The sequence below is a fragment of the Oncorhynchus mykiss genome, chromosome 2 (assembly GCF_013265735.2).
Source record: "Oncorhynchus mykiss isolate Arlee chromosome 2, USDA_OmykA_1.1, whole genome shotgun sequence".
Lineage (NCBI taxonomy): Eukaryota > Metazoa > Chordata > Actinopteri > Salmoniformes > Salmonidae > Oncorhynchus > Oncorhynchus mykiss.
This window is the reverse complement of record NC_048566.1, coordinates 101019477-101042205: the sequence shown is the minus strand read 5'-3', so window position 1 is coordinate 101042205 and position 22729 is coordinate 101019477.

Genomic DNA, 22729 nt, shown 5'->3' with positions numbered 1-22729 from the left:
TCAGGTGGCAGCTCCTCTCACAGCCCTTACTTCTGTCAAGACGTGCTTTAAGTGGTCCGTTTCCGCCCAGGGAGCTTTTGATCTCCTCAAGAATCGTTTTACATCCGCTCCTATCCTTGTTACACCTGACGTCTCTAGACAGTTCGTTGTCGAGGTTGACGCGTCAGAGGTGGGCGTGGGAGCCATTCTTTCTCAGCGCTCCCTCTCTGACGACAAGGTCCACCCATGCGCGTATTTTTCTCATCGCCTGTCCCCGTCGGAACGTAACTATGATGTGGGAAACCGCGAACTGCTCGCCATCCGGTTAGCCCTAGGCGAATGGCGACAGTGGTTGGAGGGGGCGACCGTTCCTTTTGTCGTTTGGACTGACCATAGGAACCTTGAGTACATCCGTTCTGCCAAACGACTTAATGCGCGTCAGGCGCGTTGGGCGCTGTTTTTCGCTCGTTTCGAGTTCGTGATTTCTTATCGTCCGGGCTCTAAGAACACCAAGCCTGATGCTTTATCTCGTCTCTTCAGTTCTTCAGTAGCCTCCACTGACCCCGAGGGGATTCTCCCTGAGGGGCGTGTTGTCGGGTTGACTGTCTGGGGAATTGAGAGGCAGGTAAAGCAAGCGCTCACTCACACTCCGTCGCCGCGCGCTTGTCCTAGGAACCTTCTTTTCGTTCCCGTTCCTACTCGTCTGGCCGTTCTTCAGTGGGCTCACTCTGCCAAGTTAGCCGGCCACCCTGGCGTTCGGGGTACGCTTGCTTCCATTCGCCAGCGTTTTTGGTGGCCCACCCGGGAGCATGACACGCGTCGTTTCGTGGCTGCTTGTTCGGTCTGCGCGCAGACTAAGTCCGGTAACTCCCCTCCTGCCGGCCGTCTCAGGCCGCTTCCCATTCCCTCTCGACCGTGGTCTCACATCGCCTTAGATTTTGTCACCGGACTGCCTTCGTCAGCGGGGAAGACTGTTATTCTTACGGTTGTCGATAGGTTCTCTAAGGCGGCTCATTTCATTCCCCTTGCTAAGCTTCCTTCTGCTAAAGAGACGGCACAAATCATCATCGAGAATGTTTTCAGAATTCATGGCCTTCCGTCAGACGTCGTTTCGGACAGAGGTCCGCAATTCACGTCTCAATTTTGGAGGGAGTTTTGCCGTTTGATTGGGGCTTCCGTCAGTCTCTCTTCCGGCTTTCACCCCCAGTCTAACGGTCAAGCAGAACGGGCCAATCAGACTATTGGTCGCATCTTACGCAGTCTTTCTTTTCGCAACCCTGCGTCTTGGTCAGAACAGCTCCCCTGGGCAGAATACGCCCACAACTCGCTTCCTTCGTCTGCAACCGGGCTATCTCCTTTTCAGAGTAGCCTCGGGTACCAGCCTCCGCTGTTCTCATCTCAGTTCGCCGAGTCCAGCGTCCCCTCCGCTCAGGCTTTTGTCCAACGTTGCGAGCGCACCTGGAAGAGGGTCAGGTCTGCACTTTGCCGTTATAGGACGCAGACTGTGAGGGCTGCTAATAAGCGTAGAACTAAGAGTCCTAGATATTGTCGCGGTCAGAGAGTTTGGCTCTCCACTCAGAACCTTCCCCTTAAGACGGCGTCTCGCAAGTTGACCCCGCGGTTCATTGGTCCGTTCCGTATTTCTCGGGTCATTAATCCTGTCGCAGTTCGACTTCTTCTTCCGCGATACCTTCGTCGCGTCCACCCGGTCTTCCATGTCTCTTGTGTTAAGCCCGTTCTTCGCGCCCCCGCTCGTCTTCCCCCCCCCCCCCCCCATCCTTGTCGAGGGCGCACCCATCTACAGGGTCCGCAGGATTTTGGACATGCGTCCTCGGGGCCGTGGTCACCAGTACCTTGTTGATTGGGAGGGGTACGGTCCGGAGGAGAGGAGTTGGGTTCCCTCTCGGGACGTGCTGGACCGTGCGCTGATCGAGGATTTCCTCCGTTGCCGCCAGGTTTCCTCCTCGAGTGCGCCAGGAGGCGCTCGGTGAGTGGGGGGGTACTGTCATGTACTGTCATGTTGTCTTGTCTCTGTCCTTTCCCTTCACCCTGTCTCCCTCTGCTGGTCGTTGTTATGTTACCTTTTCTCCCCCTCTTTTCCCCAGCTGTGCCTTGTCTCCTCCTAATTACCCATTCACCCCGTTCCCCACCTGTTCCCTTTTTCCCTCTGATTAGGTCCCTATATCTCTCTCTGTTTCTGCTCCTGTCCTTGTCGGATTCTTGTTTGTTTGTTTGTGTCATTCATGCCTGAACCAGACCATCGTCGTGTTCCTGTAACCTTGTCCTGTCCTGTCGGAATCTGCCTGTCCGTCTGAGCCTACGTTTTGTTTTGTAATTAAAGATACTCTGTTTTGTTAATTCGCTTTTGGGTCCTCATTCACGCACCGTAACAAGGTTATGTTCATAAGAGTTCAGGTTCATAAGAGTTCAGGTTCATAAGAGGTTATGTTCATAAGAGTTCAGGTTCATATGTTTGACTCGTTGATCTGACATATAAACTAAAAATACAACACAAATCATGAATATTTAGAAATGAATCATTATATTGTTTTAACTTACAGGTTGTGCAACATCCATTTGCATCAGTTTTCTCAGTTCCCTGTCAAAAAGAATAGTGTACAGCTCAATTTGGATATGACTAGTTACAGTCTAATGAGCTAGAGAACACAGTATAGATGTGATATTGGAAAACTATGATAATCTATGAATATGTTACTGGGGTGTAAATTCAATATAACCTCCAAGTTACTATCAAATGAAGCAAGCAGTATATTTAGGAATAGTAACTTTACTTCAAACAAACACATTCAACCAGTTTCCTCATCTACTTACAGGGACACAGTCCTCTGGACGGAACACTGGGCATTTCAATTTGGATTCCACAACGATGAACTGGCTGTTTGTCTTCGTGCATTCATACTTCACACAGCGGTCACTAGGGGGCGACCAAAACTCCCCAAGCTGTCAAGTAGCAAAACAATAAATGCTGGTATTAATACTGTACGTTATAAAATCTTAAATAAATAAGAGTTGATAAATCATTTATAAACTTTTCAGAAATATCTACATCATTATTCGAAAATGTAAACAAACATTACATTCTTTAAGCATTTACACCTTTAACATTTATGAGAATTTCTAAGCAAATTATATGTTCTCATAATTGATGTCATTCGTCCCTTTGACATTTCTCAAAGATATCTGATGTTAAAAATAATCTAATTTGGGTGCATTATCTCATCAATGTCACCTGAATGATGTGAGATGTGGCATCTGGGAGACCGACAACACAGTCCTTCTGTACACACGTTCCACAACATTTCTCAGGTAGGACTTCATACTCATAACCCTGGAGGAGAATCAACATGGTGACATCGTTAGGGGATTTCCTTCATATAAACCTGGAATATTATACTGTATAGCCAACCATGTAAAATGGTTCACTTATGTTAAACCGAGTTTGCAATTATCCAGAGTGCAGTACCGTTGGGCAGGTGGTGTTACAGTTGATTTGGGCACACTCAACAACATATAGCTTGGAGACTGGATCCTTTTTAGGACCACACCTGCACTCCTCACATGTGCCGTTGGGAACATTTTCACCAAGCTGGAGAATGAGAGTTAGTATCATGCACTGAAGCAAAAATTCAGCCTGGGGCCACAGTGGCTCTCAGGATTACTTAAAGGGGCAATCTGTAATTTGTACATCAATATTTAGGTTTATTTTATACAAAATTTACAAATTATTTATTGTAATACAGCTCTGAGTGATATCAAAGAAGTGTCACTTCTCACCGTGTATTCAGTATTGTTGTGGACACAAACAGGTTTGGGCACTGAAAGAACACACAATAAAAGGGTCAGACAATGGTTGAGACATAACAGTTGTTGAACGGTTAAGTTAGTCACAGTTCCTGCACCATGTTACCATCATGACACCTGCACCATGTTACCATCATGACACCTGCACTATGTTACCATCATGACACCTGCACCATGTTACCATCATGACACCTGCACCATGTTACCATCATGACACCTGCACCATGTTACCATCATGACACCTGCACCATGTTACCATCATGACACCTGCACCATGTTACCATCATGACACCTGCACCATGTTACCATCATGACACCTGCACCATGTTACCATCATGAAACCTGCACCATGTTACCATCATGACACCTGCACCATGTTACCATCATGACACCTGCACCATGTTACCATCATGACACCTGCACCATGTTACCATCATGACACCTGCACCATGTTACCATCATGACACCTGCACCATGTTACCATCATGACACCTGCACCAAGTTACCATCATGACACCTGCACCATGTTACCATCATGACACCTGCACCATGTTACCATCATGACACCTGCACCATGTTACCATCATGACACCTGCACCATGTTACCATCATGACACCTGCACCATGTTACCATCATGACACCTGCACCATGTTACCACCATGACACCTGCACCATGTTACCATCATGACACCTGCACCATGTTACCATCATGACACCTGCACCATGTTACCACCATGACACCTGCACCATGTTACCATCATGACACCTGCACCATGTTACCATCATGACACCTGCACCATGTTACCATCATGACACCTGCACCATGTTACCACCATGACACCTGCACCATGTTACCACCATGACACCTGCACCATGTTACCATCATGACACCTGCACCATGTTACCATCATGACACCTGCACCATGTTACCATCATGACACCTGCACCATGTTACCACCATGACACCTGCACCATGTTACCATCATGACACCTGCACCATGTTACCATCATGACACCTGCACCATGTTGCCATCATGAAACCTGCACTATGTTACCATCATGAAACCTGCACCATGTTACCATCATGACACCTGCACCATGTTACCACCATGACACCTGCACCATGTTACCATCATGACACCTGCACCATGTTACCATCATGACACCTGCACCATGTTACCACCATGACACCTGCACCATGTTACCATCATGACACCTGCACCATGTTGCCATCATGAAACCTGCACCATGTTACCATCATGACACCTCTACCATGTTACCATCATGACACCTGCACCATGTTACCATCATGACACCTGCACCATTTTACCATCATGAAACCTGCACCATGTTACCATCATGAAACCTGCACCATGTTACCATCATGACACCTGCACCATGTTACCACCATGACACCTGCACCATGTTACCATCATGACACCTGCACCATGTTACCATCATGACACCTGCACCATGTTACCATCATGACACCTTGTTAGAGGAAATTATGGTTGAAATGACTAATTATGTATACATTCCAATCAGAACTGACTAGTCCAAATGCTATAATGTACTGTACATGTGAATTTTCTCTCTTGCTCCCATTCCCAATTGTATATAATATAGTCAGGAGTTTAGTAACAATGAAGGTCTGTTCCTTAGTTCATTCAGTTGTACAATCTCCAGGTGGCAGGAACGGCCCATCTCCAGACTGTCTAGAATGTTGATTTATACTGACTGGCCTTGACTTCGTGCTGATAACGCAAAGGCTCGAGAGCTAGAGGGCCCTCTACTTGTGAAATAGATAGAACGTTTAGAAAACTCTGACGTCATTTTCACTTTATAACCTGTGGAAATATGTGTATGTGGTCAGTACTCTCTTGAAATAAACGCTGTTACCTGGCTTTTAAGACTGGTCTCGATCTACTTCATGCATAATTAATGAACTTACAACTCATTAATGAAATAGAAAGAGTGCGAATTTGGTTTTGGCTACAAAACATACAGGAATTTAGAATTCCACTAACACACCTGCACCATGTTACCATCATGACACCTGCACCATGTTACCATCATGACACCTGCACCATGTTACCATCATGACACCTGCACCATGTTACCATCAAGACACCTGCACCATGTTACCATCATGACACCTGCTACATGTTCATGATCATATTTACATTCATCCTGGGCTTAATAATTACCTCCAGGTTGAAGTTAAAGTCTAAGTACATGATATGTTTGAGTGAGCGCTGTGTCTTTCCACGTTCTTGGAATAGAAATATGAAGTCACTGTTTTATCACTTTACACAGTTTTTAAATTATGGTGCATGATGGTCCAATGACAGGGTCCAGTGACAGGGTCCAATGACAGGGTCCAGTGACAGGGTCCAATGACAGGGTCCAGTGACAGGGTCCAATGACAGGGTCCAATGACAGGGTCCAGTGACAGGGTCCAATGACAGGGTCCAATGACAGGGTCCAATGACAGGGTCCAGTGACAGGGTCCAATGACAGGGTCCAATGACAGGGTCCAATGACAGGGTCCAATGACATGGTCCAATGACAGGGACCAATGACAGGGTCCACTGACAGGGTCCAATGACATGGTCCAATGACAGGGACCAATGACAGGGTCCACTGACAGGGTCCAATGACAGGGTCCACTGACAGGGTCCAATGACAGGGTCCACTGACAGGGTCCAATGACAGGGTCCAATGACAGGGTACAATGACAGGGTCCACTGACAGGGTCCAATGACAGGGTCCACTGACAGGGTCCAATGACAGGGTACAATGACAGGGTCCAATGACATGGTCCAATGACAGGGACCAATGACAGGGTCCACTGACAGGGTCCAATGACAGGGTACAATGACAGGGTCCAATGACAGGGTCCAATGACATGGTCTTCTATGAGTTTTCTTTGTTGTTACTTTTAAGGTTGGAATCAACATGCAGAACCTCCAGCAGAAAGACAGGTAAGAAACCATTGGTCCACCAGCTCAGGGACAAGCTACACTATTCACAGTCCGATGATTATGTCAGAGTTATGGTACATTTATGAACCCTTTATAAAGCACGTTATAGATGCTTTGTAACACCTTTATGTAGTGCTTATGAAGGCTTTATGAAGTAGCTAGAATGAAGAGCTGTTTGGTGCTAACATTCCACTCCTTGTCATATGCCAAACATTTAGCACAAACAGACTTGTACCCAGGTTACCTGGTAGCACGTTAAGGTGCCTCTCTATCTTGTCTCTACTCACCACATGTATTTATCTGACAGCAGTCCACCGTCTCGTTGACCAACACCTCACCGTACTTCTTACAGGTAACAATTTCTTGGGGCGGACATTTCACTGGTTCACACTGGACACTCAGTGTGTCAGCATTACACGTGCACTTCTGGCAGTTACTGTTCCAAGTCTCACCAAACTGTGTTGGGACAAAACAAACACTGTTAACAGAGACTTCAAATTTGTTAAGACGAGGACTGGCCACCCCTCAGAACCTGGTTCCTCTCTTGGTTTATTCCTAGGTTTCTGCCTTCTAGGGAGTTTTTCCTAGCCACTGTCTTTCTGCCTCTGCATTGCTTGCTCTTTGAGGTTTTAGGCTGGGTATGTGGAAAGGCTTTGTTGCTGCTGATGATGAAACAAGGGCTTTATCAAATACATTTGATTGATTGATAATAGCAATAGGGCTCCAGCCTCTTCAGGGCTGGACAACTTACAAGCCCCATAGTAACTAGTAAACAGATTAAAATAATGAGGGTTCTATACAGAACCTTTTTGTGGGCCATAATGTGAAGTGAGCTGTTGAACCATTTCTTCTGACAGATTCATTGTGGTTCACATCCACATTATTACCTGTTTGGGTTTTCCATCAGGTCCTGTGCATCCTTGAAGGGAAAATAAGATCTTAGGTCATACATGCTGGTACTTTGAGACACAATTAAACAATGTATTCCTTAATAAACTGACACATCCTTACCACAGTCACGAACACAGGTGTCAGAGAATGTGTTGAACAAGATGGTACCCTCAGGGCAGAAACAGCCCTCCATGAATGAGTCACATACAAAGTCACGGGTCATTTGTGCTCCTTGACATGAATGCACATATTTGTCATTGTATCTAAGACAAGAAAAATCAATTTATTACAGACTAGCAACCTTGGAATAGAATGGAAACAAGTGGTGTATTTACAAAATAATGAGATGGGAATGAGATGGGAATGAGATGAGATGGGAATGAGATGAGATGGGAATGAGAATTAGATGAGAATGAGATGGGAATGAGATGAGATGAGATGAGATGGGAATGAGAATGAGATGAGGATGAGATGAGAATGAGATGAGAATGAGATGGGAATGAGATGAGATGGGAATTAGATGAGAATGAGATGAGATGGGAATGAGAATGAGATGGGAATGAGAATTAGATGGGAATGAGATGAGATGAGAATGAAATGAGATGGGAATGAGATGAGATGAGAATAAGATGAAAATGAGATGGAAATGTGATGGGAATGAAATTAGATGGGAATGAGTTGAGATGAGAATAAGATGAAAATGAAAATGAGATTGAAATGAGATGAGAATGAGATGGGAATGAGATGAGAATGAGATGAGATGGGAATGAGATGAGATGAGATGGGAATGAGATGGGAATGAGAATGAGATGAGATGAGATGAGATGGGAATGAGAATGAGATGGGATGGGAATGAGATGAGAAGAGAATGAGATGAGATGGGAATGAGATGAGAAGAGAATGAGATGAGATGGGAATGAGATGAGATGGGAATGAGATGAGATGGGAATGAGATGGGAATGAGAATGAGATGGGAATGAGAATGAGATGAGATGAGATGAGAATGAGATGAGATGAGATGAGAATGAGATGGGATGGGAATGAGATGAGAAGAGAATGAGATGAGATGGGAATGAGATGAGATGGGAATGAGATGAGAAGAGAATGAGATGAGATGGGAATGAGATGAGATGGGAATGAGATGAGAATGAGATGAGATGGGAATGAGTTGAGATGAGATGGGAATTAGATGAGAAGGAAATGAGATGAGATGGGAATGAGATGAGAATGGGAATGAGAATGTAATGAGTATCAGATGAGATGGGAATGAGATGAGATGGGAATGAGAAGAGATGGGAATGAGATGGGAATGAGATGAGATGGGAATGAGATGAGAATGAGATGAGATGGGAATGAGATGAGAATGAGAATGAGATGAGATGGAAATGAGATGGGAATGAGATGAGATGTGAATGAGATGAGAATGAGATGAGATGAGATTGAAATGAGTTGAGAGTGAGATGGGAATGAGATGAGATGAGAACGAGATGAGAATTAGATGAGAATGAAATGGGAATGAGATAAGATGGGAATGAGATGAGATGAGATGGGAATGAGATGAGATGGGAATGAGATGAGATGAGATGGGAATGAGATGAGAATGAGATGAGATGGGAATTAGATGAGATGGGAATGAGATGAAAACGAGATGGGAATGAGATGAGAATGAAATGGGAATGAGATAAGATGAGATGGGAATGAGATGAGATGGGAATGAGATGAGATGAGATGGGGATGAGATGGGAATTAGATGAGATGGGAATGAGAAGGAAATGAGATGAGATGGGAATGAGATGAGAATGGGAATGAGAATGTAATGAGTATCAGATTAGATGGGAATGAGATGAGAATGAGAATGAGATGAGATGGAAATGAGATGGATACCTTGAATTGCATGTTGGCTGGATAGTAGAGCCACATGCCTTATACACTTTGGTCTTAGGGCATGTCAGATCTATATTATGGTCAAGATGGAATGAAAGACAAAACAGTATGTACACAATTTGTAAATGCAGGTTGTCAAAATACAAATAATTAATGTAAATCATAAAGTTATTAGAATTATTTAAAACCGTGTTAACATCTATCCTGCATCCGAAATTGGATCCTATTCCTTACATAGATCACTACTTATGGCCGGAGCCTGGTCAAAAGCATTGCACTATGTAGAGAATAGGATCCCATTGGGGACACAGGTCTTATTGGATATGAAAGTCCTGCCCTACCACATGTTCCATTAGTTGATTTCCTCCAGTCGATACAGACTCCAGCTGCTGCACAACTCACGGCGTAGGCTTCCAGGCTGGAGCAGCCGATTGAGATATTTGGCATGTGGCAGACATCAAACTTACAGGCCTCGAAGAAGGGTTGTTGTGGGATAACGTCATGGCATTGCTTAAAGACCCTTCCAAAATAAAGAACCCATTTAAGTTATTATATCGGCCTAACCCAAAAGGGGCATTTAATATGTCACAACAGATTTCTTACAAATATTGATTACTCTATGCCTTACACGCTAAATTATTTGTGAAGCATCTATGAAGTTCCTATGAATATGACATATTTTATACGGCATAAACAGTCTAAGATCATTTTGGTTCTAAGTTATGGAACAACAACCCATGCCTTTACCGGAGAGTTTACAGACTTGTATGTATACAGTGTCACAGCAACCTCAATCAATTCCCTTGTCTTTGTAATATAGCTGTCTCTTTGTGTTATTACAAGGTTACACGTCTTACGGGCTAAGTATGATGTCACAGATTGATGTCTTTCCTGGCGGGCAGGTTGGAGGCTTAGGGGTAGGTGGGGTAGGGGGTTGCCATTCACAGTAGGGTTTTTTAACATCAGGAATCTTCCATTCATGAGCCATCAGAGGACATGATGGGTCAATCTGTCCATTCGGTAATCTGCAATCGTTTTTCCTGTTATTGTCACAGGTACCTTTATAAAGGTACAATAAATATGGGAATGAGAAAAAACACAAGTTATTTTATGTCAGAAACAGCTGCTCATAACTTTAAGCCTACCTACAGTATCTTTTAATTGGTAAAGCTATCATTGTAACTGTACAGTGAACTTTAATGCCATGGAAATGCAAAAACACGCAACAAAATAACATTAAATCATTGCAACAAATGTTCAGTTTACTCACAGAGTAAACAAGCTGTTCATCTGATTCATACTTAAAGTGTTTTTGGTCTACATAATGGATGCATCCCAAATGGGACCCTATTCCCCCTGGTTAAAAGGAGTGCACTACAATGGGACCCTATTCCCCCTGGTTAAAAGGAGTGCACTACAATGGGACCCTATTCCCCCTGGTTAAAAGGAGTGCACTACATTGGGAACAGTGTTCCATTTGGGATGCAGTAAAGCCTACATACTTACCACACTGCCCCTCTGTGTTGTTGTAGAATAGGGAGTTTGGCAGGGTTACACTGAACATAAGGGATTTAAACATCACTGTTGCTTTAATGGCAGGGATCTTCAACAGTAACTCCACCCCAGTGCTGGTGATCATGAGGTCTTCATTAGAAAAGGTTGGGAAGATCTGATTTCCATTGATGTAAACCTTGTGAATGATAAGGAAAAACATTACATTACGAATGAGAATAGAGAACAGAATAACATTACAATAATGTAGATAAGATATGAACAGTTTCCAGAACTAAATGAAGTCACATGGAGAGTTGGTAGTCTGTTAATAATTTGACAATATAATGAAATTCTTTGAAATGTCATGGGAATGTTTCAGATACCTTGATGATGGTTTTGAGTTAATGTGATGGCATCATCAAAGTGGTTAACCAATATGTAATGTTGCTAAATAACTATGTGTAACTACTGTAGTGTAGTACTGCAAATTACATTTGTTGTAGTCGGCAAGATCAGATATCCCTATTAATCAATACCCCCACGTTACAAAAAGTAAATAAGTAAATAATAGATTTCAAAATATGAAGCTAGATTATTTTAAGTCTTAAAGTGGTATGAGAATGTCTATATCAAAGAATGTCTGTTTCAAAGAATGTCTGTATCAAAGAATGTCTATATCAAATAATGTCTGTTTCAAATAATCTCTGTATCAAAGAATGTCTATATCAAAGAATGTCTGTATCAAAGAATGTCTGTATCAAAGAATGTCTGTATCAAAGAATGTCTATCTCAAAGAATGTATGTTTCAAAGAATCTCTGTATGAAAGAATGTCTGTATCAAAGAATGTCTATATCAAAGAATGTCTGTATCAAAGAATGTCTGTATCAAAGAATGTCTGTATCAAAGAATGTCTGTATCAAAGAATGTCTGTATCAAAGAATGTCTGTATCAAAGAATGTCTGTATCAAAGAATGTCTGTATCAAAGAATGTCTGTATCAAAGAATGCCTGTATCAAAGAATGCCTGTATCAAAGAATGCCTGTATCAAGAATGTCTATATCAAATAATGTCTATCTCAAAGTGCACTTTTTAAAGTGTATGAATGTGAACAATAGCACAGTTACAATTACCATATTTGTTGTCACGTTTAATCTCTTCGGAGTAAGAACGATTTTATAGGACTTGTAATTGACAATCAGAGACTGAGGGCAGGTCGCATGTCCAGACGGATCGCAGTTATAGTTGTCGATGATGACACTGAAGTTCTGTCGAGGAACTATTTCTTTAATCAAAACGTAGGTGCAGTTTTCCTGGAAACTGTAATATTGGCCATCAAATGTGACGTAATGCGGGTCTCCCCATCCATAGCATATACCTGAGAGATAGAACAGACGAAGGTAACAAATAGATAGATCACTCATCAATACAAGAGTTTAAAGTCCTACTCCAGTCTCCTTTTCACCTCATTTAACACCTGATTTACTGAACACAAGGGCTGGTCGAGGTATCCTCATGAAATGGCACAAGCTGATAACATCACAATGTCACCATCAGATCAGACCAAGGGTGCAACTTTCACTGGGGACGGGGGGTGGACGGGGGCATGTCTCCACCACTTTCTGAAATTGCATTTTTGTTCCCCCCCAGTTTTATCATTGTAATGTGATACAAAACAGGGCAACGCTGCGCTTTAGGACCATGCGGACGCCTCTGAGTGGTCCAGTAGGCTGTTTGGAGTGTTTATCCGACAGGATACAAATAATAATGATAATGATTATGCCCCCCCCCCCCCCCCGCCCCCCCGCTACTAAAACCAAAGTTGCGCCACTGGATCAGATCAACTCCTTGAAGTATTATACTTGGGATATCACTTTCCAACAGGAAATGTTCAAAAATCACTGGAGGACGTCTTTAAAACATGTACACTTGGAGTAATACGTATTTGTAGAAGGTGGGAACAGAAGATAATTAAAAACATTACGTTTTGAACTTACATTCACATTCGTAGTGATAGCAGCAACCTGATTCGTCATAGACTTTCACTGGTGGGTATCCATTTTCACACACAGGCTTTTCTACAGACTTACAGTCCACAGGCGTGGTGGTAATTACACCCCTGTGGCAAGTCTGAGTAGTGCAGTTGTCTGTCTTCCAAGTCTCACCATCCTAAAGTTGAAAATGTATGTTTTAGTCCTGAAAGACACTATAGTCCTGAAACACTATGAACTACACAACACGATGAACAACACAACACTATGAACTACACAACACTAGGAAATACACAACACTATGAACTACACAACACTATGATGTACACAACACTATGAACTAGACAACACTATGAAGTACACAACACTATGAACTACACAGCACTATGAACTAAGAAACACAATCATTCTGTTTATTTTATTTCATTACCTTTCTTGGTGGAATGACATATTCACAGCCCTTGTAAGGTGTAGTCGGGGACAATGTAGATGTTGTAGAATGTGTAGCTTCTGTTGTTGTTGAGACAGTGCTGACTGTAGTTGAGACAGTGCTAACTGTAGTTGAGACAGTGCTGACTGTAGCTGGGGTCGTAGAGGGACATGGTCTGGCTTGTTTCTCAACAACACAACTTGAGTTACAGTAGGATGTGAAACACCAGCCTGCCCCATCAGTCTCATTATATATCAAGGAACCTAAACATAAACATAATATTAGTAATGAATAGATATTAAATGAAGTGTAGGAATGCAATATGTAGTCAGAATTTATCATTTTAATGAAGGAAACTTATCACTTACCAGCAGGGAAATGTAGATTTTTGTATGTGCAAAAACATAACGTGGTAGGGCTTGTGGTCGTGGTAGGGGCTGTCGTTGGGGTAATGATAGGGGTTGTGGTTGGGGGGGTGATATGAGTTGTTGTTGGGGTAATGGTAGTGGTTGTGGTTGGGGTAATGGTAGGGGTTGTTGTTGGGGTAATGGTAGGGGGAGTGGTAGGGGTCGTGATATGAGTTGTTGTTGGGGTAATGGTTGGGGTTGTTGTTGTGGTCGTGGTAGGGGTTGTTGTTGGGGAAGTGGTAGGGGGTGTTGTTGGGGTAATGGTTGGGGTTGTTGTTATGGTAGTGGTAGGGGTTGTTGTTGGGGTAATGATAGAGGTTGTTGTTGGGGTAGTGGTAGGGGTTGTTGTTGGGGTAATGATAGTGGTTGTTGTTGGGTTTGATGTTGTTGCTGTAGTTGTTGTTGGACTTTCTGTGGTGGTTGTTGTTGTTGTTGTTGTTGTGGTAGTAGTTGGGGTAGTAGTAGGGGTTGTTGTGGGTGTTGTTGATTCTGGACCAGTTGTAATTTCCTCTGTTGTTTCACTTGTTGTGGAATATGTTGTTGTCTTAGATGTTGTTGTGGTTGATGGACTTTCTGTGGTTGTTGTTGTTGTTGTTGTTGTTGTGGTAGTAGTTGGGGTAGTAGTAGGGGTTGTTGTGGGTGTTGTTGATTCTGGACCAGTTGTAATTTCCTCTGTTGTTTCACTTGTTGTGGAATATGTTGTTGTCTTAGATGTTGTTGTGGTTGATGGACTTTCTGTGGTTGTTGTTGTTGTTGTTGTTGTTGTTGTGGTAGTAGTTGGGGTAGTAGTAGGGGTTGTTGTGGGTGTTGTTGATTCAGGACCAGTCGTAATTTCCTCTGTTGTTTCACTTGTTGTGGAATAGGTTGTTGTCTTAGATGTTGTTGTGGTTGATGGACTTTCTGTGGTTGTTGTTGTTGTTGTTGTTGTTGTGGTGGTAGGTGTTGTTGATTCTGGACCAGTTGTAACTTCCTCTGTTACTATTGTTGTTATGGATTGAGTTGTTGACTTAGTTGTGGTTGTTGGACTTTCTGTTGTTGTTGTTTGACGTTCTGTTGTTGTTGGAATTTCTGTTGTTGTTGTTGTTGTTGGGGTTGTTGTTGTTGGACTTGCTGTTGTTGTTGTTGTTGTTGGGGTAGTTGTTGTTGTTGGACTTTCTGTTGTTGTTGTTGTTGTTGTTGGGGTAGTTGTTGTTGTTGGACTTTCTGTTGTTGTTGTTGTTGGGGTAGTTGTTGTTTTTGGACTTTCTGTTGTTGTTGTTGTTGTTGTTGGGGTAGTTGTTGCTGTTGTAATGGTTGTTGTGTGCCTTTCTGCGGTGGTAGTTGTCTCATTGCTACAAACATCAACACAACATCTGACTCTGATCTCGTAGTTGTAGCATATTGGTGGGATGCCTTGATCCTTGTTGCGGCATATCAGTCCAACTGAGGGATTGCATTCAACATTTTGACCTAGTTCGGCCAAAGGAACATAGATGTTGTCTTTGGCTCTGCATTCTACTTCCTTCGGTTGGCTACAAATATCAATACCAGATTTCCTTATATTTTCTATGGTTTCAAAATCTCCTCCTTCTGGTCCAACAGAGGGATAGTATTTGCTAATCCAGTCTGACCATTCACAGACAGTCTTGGTCAGGCAGTGTGGAGTAGTAGTGGGTGAAGTGGGTGTTGGTGAAGTAGGGGTTGTTGTGGGGGTAGTGGAAGGGGTTGTTGTCAGAGTTATGGTTGTTGTGGTTGTTGTTGGTTCTGAACCAGTTGTAATTTCCTCTGTTGTTTCACTTGTTGTGGAATATTTTGTTGACATAGTTGTTGTTGTTGATGTTGGACTTTCTGTTGTTGTTGTTGAACTTTCTGTTGTTGTTGTTGTTGTTGTTGGGGTAATGGTAGGGGTTGTCGTTGGGGTAATGGTAGGGGTTGTTGTTGGGGTAATGGTAGGGGTTGTGGTTGGGTTTGATGTAGTAGTTTCTTCTGTCTGTGTTGTCAAGTTTGATATTTGCTTTTCAGTTGGTGTTGGTGTTGTGTTTGTTGGATTTGTTACTACAGTGAAGTATGTTGTTTTGGTAGATGCTTTGGTGGTTGCTGTTGTTGTAACCTCAGAGGTAGTCCTCGTCTGAGTTGTTGTTGTGGTAGTAGTTGGGGTAGTAGTAGGGGTTGTTGTGGGTGTTGCTGTTGTTGTAACCTCAGAGGTAGTCCTCGTCTGAGTTGTTGTTGTGGTAGTAGTTGGGGTAGTAGTAGGGGTTGTTGTGGGTGTTGTTGATTCTGGACCAGTCGTAATTTCCTCTGTTGTTTCTCTTGTTGTGGAATATGTTGTTGTCTTAGATGTTGTTGTGGTTGATGGACTTTCTGTTGTTGTTGTTGTTGTTGTTGTGGTAGTAGTTGGGGTAGTAGTAGGGGTTGTTGTGGGTGTTGTTGATTCTGGACCAGTCGTAATTTCCTCTGTTGTTTCTCTTGTTGTGGAATATGTTGTTGTCTTAGATGTTGTTGTGGTTGATGGACTTTCTGTGGTTGTTGTTGTTGTTGTTGTTGTTGTTGTGGTGGTGGTAGGTGTTGTTGATTCTGGACCAGTTGTAACTTCCTCTGTTACTATTGTTGTTATGGATTGAGTTGTTGACTTAGCTGTGGTTGTTGGACTTTCTGTTGTTTTTGTTGGACGTTCTGTTGTTGTTGGAATTTCTGTTGTTGTTGTTGTTGTTGGGGTTGTTGTTGTTGGACTTGCTGTAGTTGTTGTTGTTGTTTGGGTAGTTGTTGTTGTTGGACTTTCTGTTGTTGTTGTTGTTGTTGTTGGGGTAGTTGTTGTTTTTGGACTTTCTGTTGTTGTTGTTGTTGGGGTAGTTGTTGATTTTATAATGGTTGTTGTGTTTCTTTCTGCGGTGGTAGGTGTCTCATCGCTACAAACATCAACACAACATCTGACTCTGATCTCATAGTTGTAGCATATTGGTGGGATGCCTTGATCCTTGTTGCGGCATATCAGTCCAACTGAGGGATTGCATTCAACATTTTGACCTAGTTCGGCCAAAGGAACATAGATGTTGTCTTTGGCTCTGCATTCTACTTCCTTCGGTTGGCTACAAATATCAATACCAGATTTCCTTATATTTTCTATGGTTTCAAAATCTCCTCCTTCTGGTCCAACAGAGGGATAGTATTTGCTAATCCAGTCTGACCATTCACAGACAGTCTTGGTCAGGCAGTGTGGAGTAGTAGTGGGTGAAGTGGGTGTTGGTGAAGTAGGGGTTGTTGTGGGGGTAGTGGAAGGGGTTGTTGTCGGTGTACTGGTTGTTGTGGTTGTTGTTGGTTCTGGACCAGTTGTAATTTCCTCTGTTGTTTCACTTGTTGTGGAATATTTTGTTGACATAGTTGTTGTTGTTGATGTTGGACTTTCTGTTGTTGTTGTTGGACTTTCTGTTGTTGTTGGACTTTCTGTTGTTGTTATTGTTGTTTTGGTAGTTGTTGTTGTTGTACTTGCTGTTGTTGTTGTTGTTGTTGTTGGACTTTCTGTTGTTGTTGTTGTTGTTGTTGGGGTAGTTGTTGCTGTTGTAATGGTTGTTGTGTGCCTTTCTGAGGTGGTAGGTGTCTCATTGCTACAAACATCAACACAACATCTGACTCTGATCTCGTAGTTGTAGCATATTGGTGGGATGCCTTGATCCTTGTTGCGGCATATCAGTCCAACTGAGGGATTGCATTCAACATTTTGACCTAGTTCGGACAAAGGAACATAGATGTTCTCTTTGGCTCTGCATTCTACTTCCTTCGGTTGGCTACAAATATCAATACCAGATTTCCTTATATTTTCTATGGTTTCAAAATCTCCTCCTTCTGGTCCAACAGAGGGATAGTATTTGCTAATCCAGTCTGACCATTCACAGACAGTCTTGGTCAGGCAGTGTGGAGTAGTAGTGGGTGAAGTGGGTGTTGGTGAAGTAGGGGTTGTTGTGGGGGTAGTAGAAGGGGTTGTTGTCAATGTAATGGTTGTTGTGGTTGTTGTTGGTTCTGGACCAGTTGTCATTTCCTCTGTTGTTTCACTTGTTGTGGAATATTTTGTTGACATAGTTGTTGTTGTTGATGTTGAACTTTCTGTTGTTGTTGTTGTTGTTGGGGTAATGGTAGGGGTTGTTGTTGGGGTAATGGTAGGGGTTGTGGTTGGGTTTGATGTAGTAGTTTCTTCTGTCTGTGTTGTCAAGTTTGATATTTGCTTTTCAGTTGGTGTTGGTGTTGGTGTTGGTGTTGTGTTTGTTGGATTTGTTACTACAGTGAAGTCTGTTGTTGTGGTAGATGGACTTTCTGTTGTTGTTGTTGTTGTTGTTGTTGTTGTTGTTGTGGTGGTAGGTGTTGTTGATTCTGGACCAGTTGTAATTTCCTCTGTTGTTTCACTTGTTGTGGAATAGGTTGTTGTCTTAGATGTTGTTGTGGTTGATGGACTTTCTGTTGTTGTTGTTGTTGTTGTTGTTGTTGTGGTAGTAGTTGGGGTAGTAGTAGGGGTTGTTGTGGGTGTTGTTGATTCTGGACCAGTTGTAATTTCCTCTGTTGTTTCACTTGTTGTGGAATATGTTGTTGTCTTAGATGTTGTTGTGGTTGATGGACTTTCTGTGGTGGTTGTTGTTGTTGTTGTTGTTGTGGTAGTAGTTGGGGTAGTAGTTGGGGTTGTTGTGGGTGTTGTTGATTCTGGACCAGTTGTAATTTCCTCTGTTGTTTCACTTGTTGTGGAATAGGTTGTTGTCTTAGATGTTGTTGTGGTTGATGGACTTTCTGTTGTTGTTGTTGTTGTTGTTGTTGTTGTTGTGGTGGTAGGTGTTGTTGATTCTGGACCAGTTGTAATTTCCTCGGTTGTTTCACTTGTTGTGGAATAGGTTGTTGTCTTAGATGTTGTTGTGGTTGATGGACTTTCTGTGGTGGTTGTTGTTGTTGTTGTTGTTGTGGTGGTAGGTGTTGTTGATTCTGGACCAGTTGTAACTTCCTCTGTTACTATTGTTGTTATGGATTGAGTTGTTGACTTAGTTGTTGTTGTTGGACTTTCTGTTGCTGTTGTTGGACGTTCTGTTGTTGTTTGACTTTCTGTTCTTGTTATTGTTGTTGGCGTAGTTGTTGTTGTTGGACTTGTTGTTGTTGTTGTTGGGGTTGTTGTTGTTGGACTTGCTGTTGTTGTTGTAGTTGTTGTTGTTGGACTTTCTGTTGTTGTTGTTGTTGTTGTTGGGGTAGTTGTTGTTTTTGGACTTTCTGTTGTTGTTGTTGTTGTTGTTGTTGTTGGGGTAGTTGTTGATTTTATAATGGTTGTTGTGGGCCTTTCTGCGGTGGTAGGTGTCTCATCGCTACAAACATCAACGCAACATCTGACTCTGATCTCGTAGTTGTAGCATATTGGTGGGATGCCTTGATCCTTGTTGCGGCATATCAGTCCAACTGAGGGGTTGCATTCAACATTTTGACCTAGTTCGGACAAAGGAACATAGATGTTGTCTTTGGCTCTGCATTCTACTTCCTTCGGTTGGCTACAAATATCAATACCAGATTTCCTTATATTTTCTATGGTTTCAAAATCTCCTCCTTCTGGTCCAACAGAGGGATAGTATTTGCTAATCCAGTCTGACCATTCACAGACAGTCTTGGTCAGGCAGTGTGGAGTAGTAGTGGGTGAAGTGGGTGTTGGTGAAGTAGGGGTTGTTGTGGGGGTAGTGGAAGGGGTTGTTGTCAGAGTAATGGTTGTTGGGGTTGTTGTTGGTTCTGGACCAGTTGTAATTTCCTCTGTTGTTTCACTTGTTGTGGTATATTTTGTTGACATAGTTGTTGTTGTTGGACTTTCTGTTGTTGTTGTTGGACTTTCTGTTGTTGTTGGACTTTCTGTTGGTGTTGTTGTTGTTGGGGTAGTTGTTGGTGTTGGACTTTCTGTTGTTGTTGTTGTTGTTGGGGTAGTTGATGATGTTGTAATGGTTGTTGTGTGCCTTTCTGCGGTGGTAGGTGTCTCATTGCTACAAACATCAACACAACATCTGACTCTGATCTCGTAGTTGTAGCATATTGGTGGGATGCCTTGATCCTTGTTGCGGCATATCAGTCCAACTGAGGGATTGCATTCAACATTTTGACCTAGTTCGGCCAAAGGAACATAGATGTTGTCTTTGGCTCTGCATTCTACTTCCTTCGGTTGGCTACAAATATCAATACCAGATTTCCTTATATTTTCTATGGTTTCAAAATCTCCTCCTTCTGGTCCAACAGAGGGATAGTATTTGCTAATCCAGTCTGACCAATCACAGACAGTCTTGGTCAGGCAGTGTGGAGTAGTAGTGGGTGAAGTGGGTGTTGGTGAAGTAGGGGTTGTTGTGGGGGTAGTGGAAGGGGTTGTTGTCAGAGTTATGGTTGTTGTGGTTGTTGTTGGTTCTGAACCAGTTGTAATTTCCTCTGTTGTTTCACTTGTTGTGGAATATTTTGTTGACATAGTTGTTGTTGTTGATGTTGGACTTTCTGTTGTTGTTGTTGAACTTTCTGTTGTTGTTGTTGTTGTTGTTGGGGTAATGGTAGGGGTTGTCGTTGGGGTAATGGTAGGGGTTGTTGTTGGGGTAATGGTAGGGGTTGTGGTTGGGTTTGATGTAGTAGTTTCTTCTGTCTGTGTTGTCAAGTTTGATATTTGCTTTTCAGTTGGTGTTGGTGTTGTGTTTGTTGGATTTGTTACTACAGTGAAGTATGTTGTTTTGGTAGATGCTTTGGTGGTTGCTGTTGTTGTAACCTCAGAGGTAGTCCTCGTCTGAGTTGTTGTTGTGGTAGTAGTTGGGGTAGTAGTAGGGGTTGTTGTGGGTGTTGCTGTTGTTGTAACCTCAGAGGTAGTCCTCGTCTGAGTTGTTGTTGTGGTAGTAGTTGGGGTAGTAGTAGGGGTTGTTGTGGGTGTTGTTGATTCTGGACCAGTCGTAATTTCCTCTGTTGTTTCTCTTGTTGTGGAATATGTTGTTGTCTTAGATGTTGTTGTGGTTGATGGACTTTCTGTTGTTGTTGTTGTTGTTGTTGTTGTTGTGGTAGTAGTTGGGGTAGTAGTAGGGGTTGTTGTGGGTGTTGTTGATTCTGGACCAGTCGTAATTTCCTCTGTTGTTTCTCTTGTTGTGGAATATGTTGTTGTCTTAGATGTTGTTGTGGTTGATGGACTTTCTGTGGTTGTTGTTGTTGTTGTTGTTGTTGTTGTGGTGGTGGTAGGTGTTGTTGATTCTGGACCAGTTGTAACTTCCTCTGTTACTATTGTTGTTATGGATTGAGTTGTTGACTTAGCTGTGGTTGTTGGACTTTCTGTTGTTTTTGTTGGACGTTCTGTTGTTGTTGGAATTTCTGTTGTTGTTGTTGTTGTTGGGGTTGTTGTTGTTGGACTTGCTGTAGTTGTTGTTGTTGTTTGGGTAGTTGTTGTTGTTGGACTTTCTGTTGTTGTTGTTGTTGTTGTTGGGGTAGTTGTTGTTTTTGGACTTTCTGTTGTTGTTGTTGGGGTAGTTGTTGATTTTATAATGGTTGTTGTGTTTCTTTCTGCGGTGGTAGGTGTCTCATCGCTACAAACATCAACACAACATCTGACTCTGATCTCATAGTTGTAGCATATTGGTGGGATGCCTTGATCCTTGTTGCGGCATATCAGTCCAACTGAGGGATTGCATTCAACATTTTGACCTAGTTCGGCCAAAGGAACATAGATGTTGTCTTTGGCTCTGCATTCTACTTCCTTCGGTTGGCTACAAATATCAATACCAGATTTCCTTATATTTTCTATGGTTTCAAAATCTCCTCCTTCTGGTCCAACAGAGGGATAGTATTTGCTAATCCAGTCTGACCATTCACAGACAGTCTTGGTCAGGCAGTGTGGAGTAGTAGTGGGTGAAGTGGGTGTTGGTGAAGTAGGGGTTGTTGTGGGGGTAGTGGAAGGGGTTGTTGTCGGTGTAATGGTTGTTGTGGTTGTTGTTGGTTCTGGACCAGTTGTAATTTCCTCTGTTGTTTCACTTGTTGTGGAATATTTTGTTGACATAGTTGTTGTTGTTGATGTTGGACTTTCTGTTGTTGTTGTTGGACTTTCTGTTGTTGTTGGACTTTCTGTTGTTGTTATTGTTGTTTTGGTAGTTGTTGTTGTTGTACTTGCTGTTGTTGTTGTTGTTGTTGTTGGACTTTCTGTTGTTGTTGTTGTTGGGGTAGTTGTTGCTGTTGTAATGGTTGTTGTGTGCCTTTCTGAGGTGGTAGGTGTCTCATTGCTACAAACATCAACACAACATCTGACTCTGATCTCGTAGTTGTAGCATATTGGTGGGATGCCTTGATCCTTGTTGCGGCATATCAGTCCAACTGAGGGGTTGCATTCAACATTTTGACCTAGTTCGGACAAAGGAACATAGATGTTCTCTTTGGCTCTGCATTCTACTTCCTTCGGTTGGCTACAAATATCAATACCAGATTTCCTTATATTTTCTATGGTTTCAAAATCTCCTCCTTCTGGTCCAACAGAGGGATAGTATTTGCTAATCCAGTCTGACCAATCACAGACAGTCTTGGTCAGGCAGTGTGGAGTAGTAGTGGGTGAAGTGGGTGTTGGTGAAGTAGGGGTTGTTGTGGGGGTAGTGGAAGGGGTTGTTGTCAATGTAATGGTTGTTGTGGTTGTTGTTGGTTCTGGACCAGTTGTAATTTCCTCTGTTGTTTTACTTGATGTGGAATATTTTGTTGACATAGTTGTTGTTGTTGATGTTGGACTTTCTGTTGTTGTTGTTGGACTTTCTGTTGTTGTTGGACTTTCTGTTGGTGTTATTGTTGTTGGGGTAGTTGTTGGTGTTGGACTTTCCGTTGTTGTTGTTGTTGTTGGGGTAGTTGTTGATTTTATAATGGTTGTTGTGGG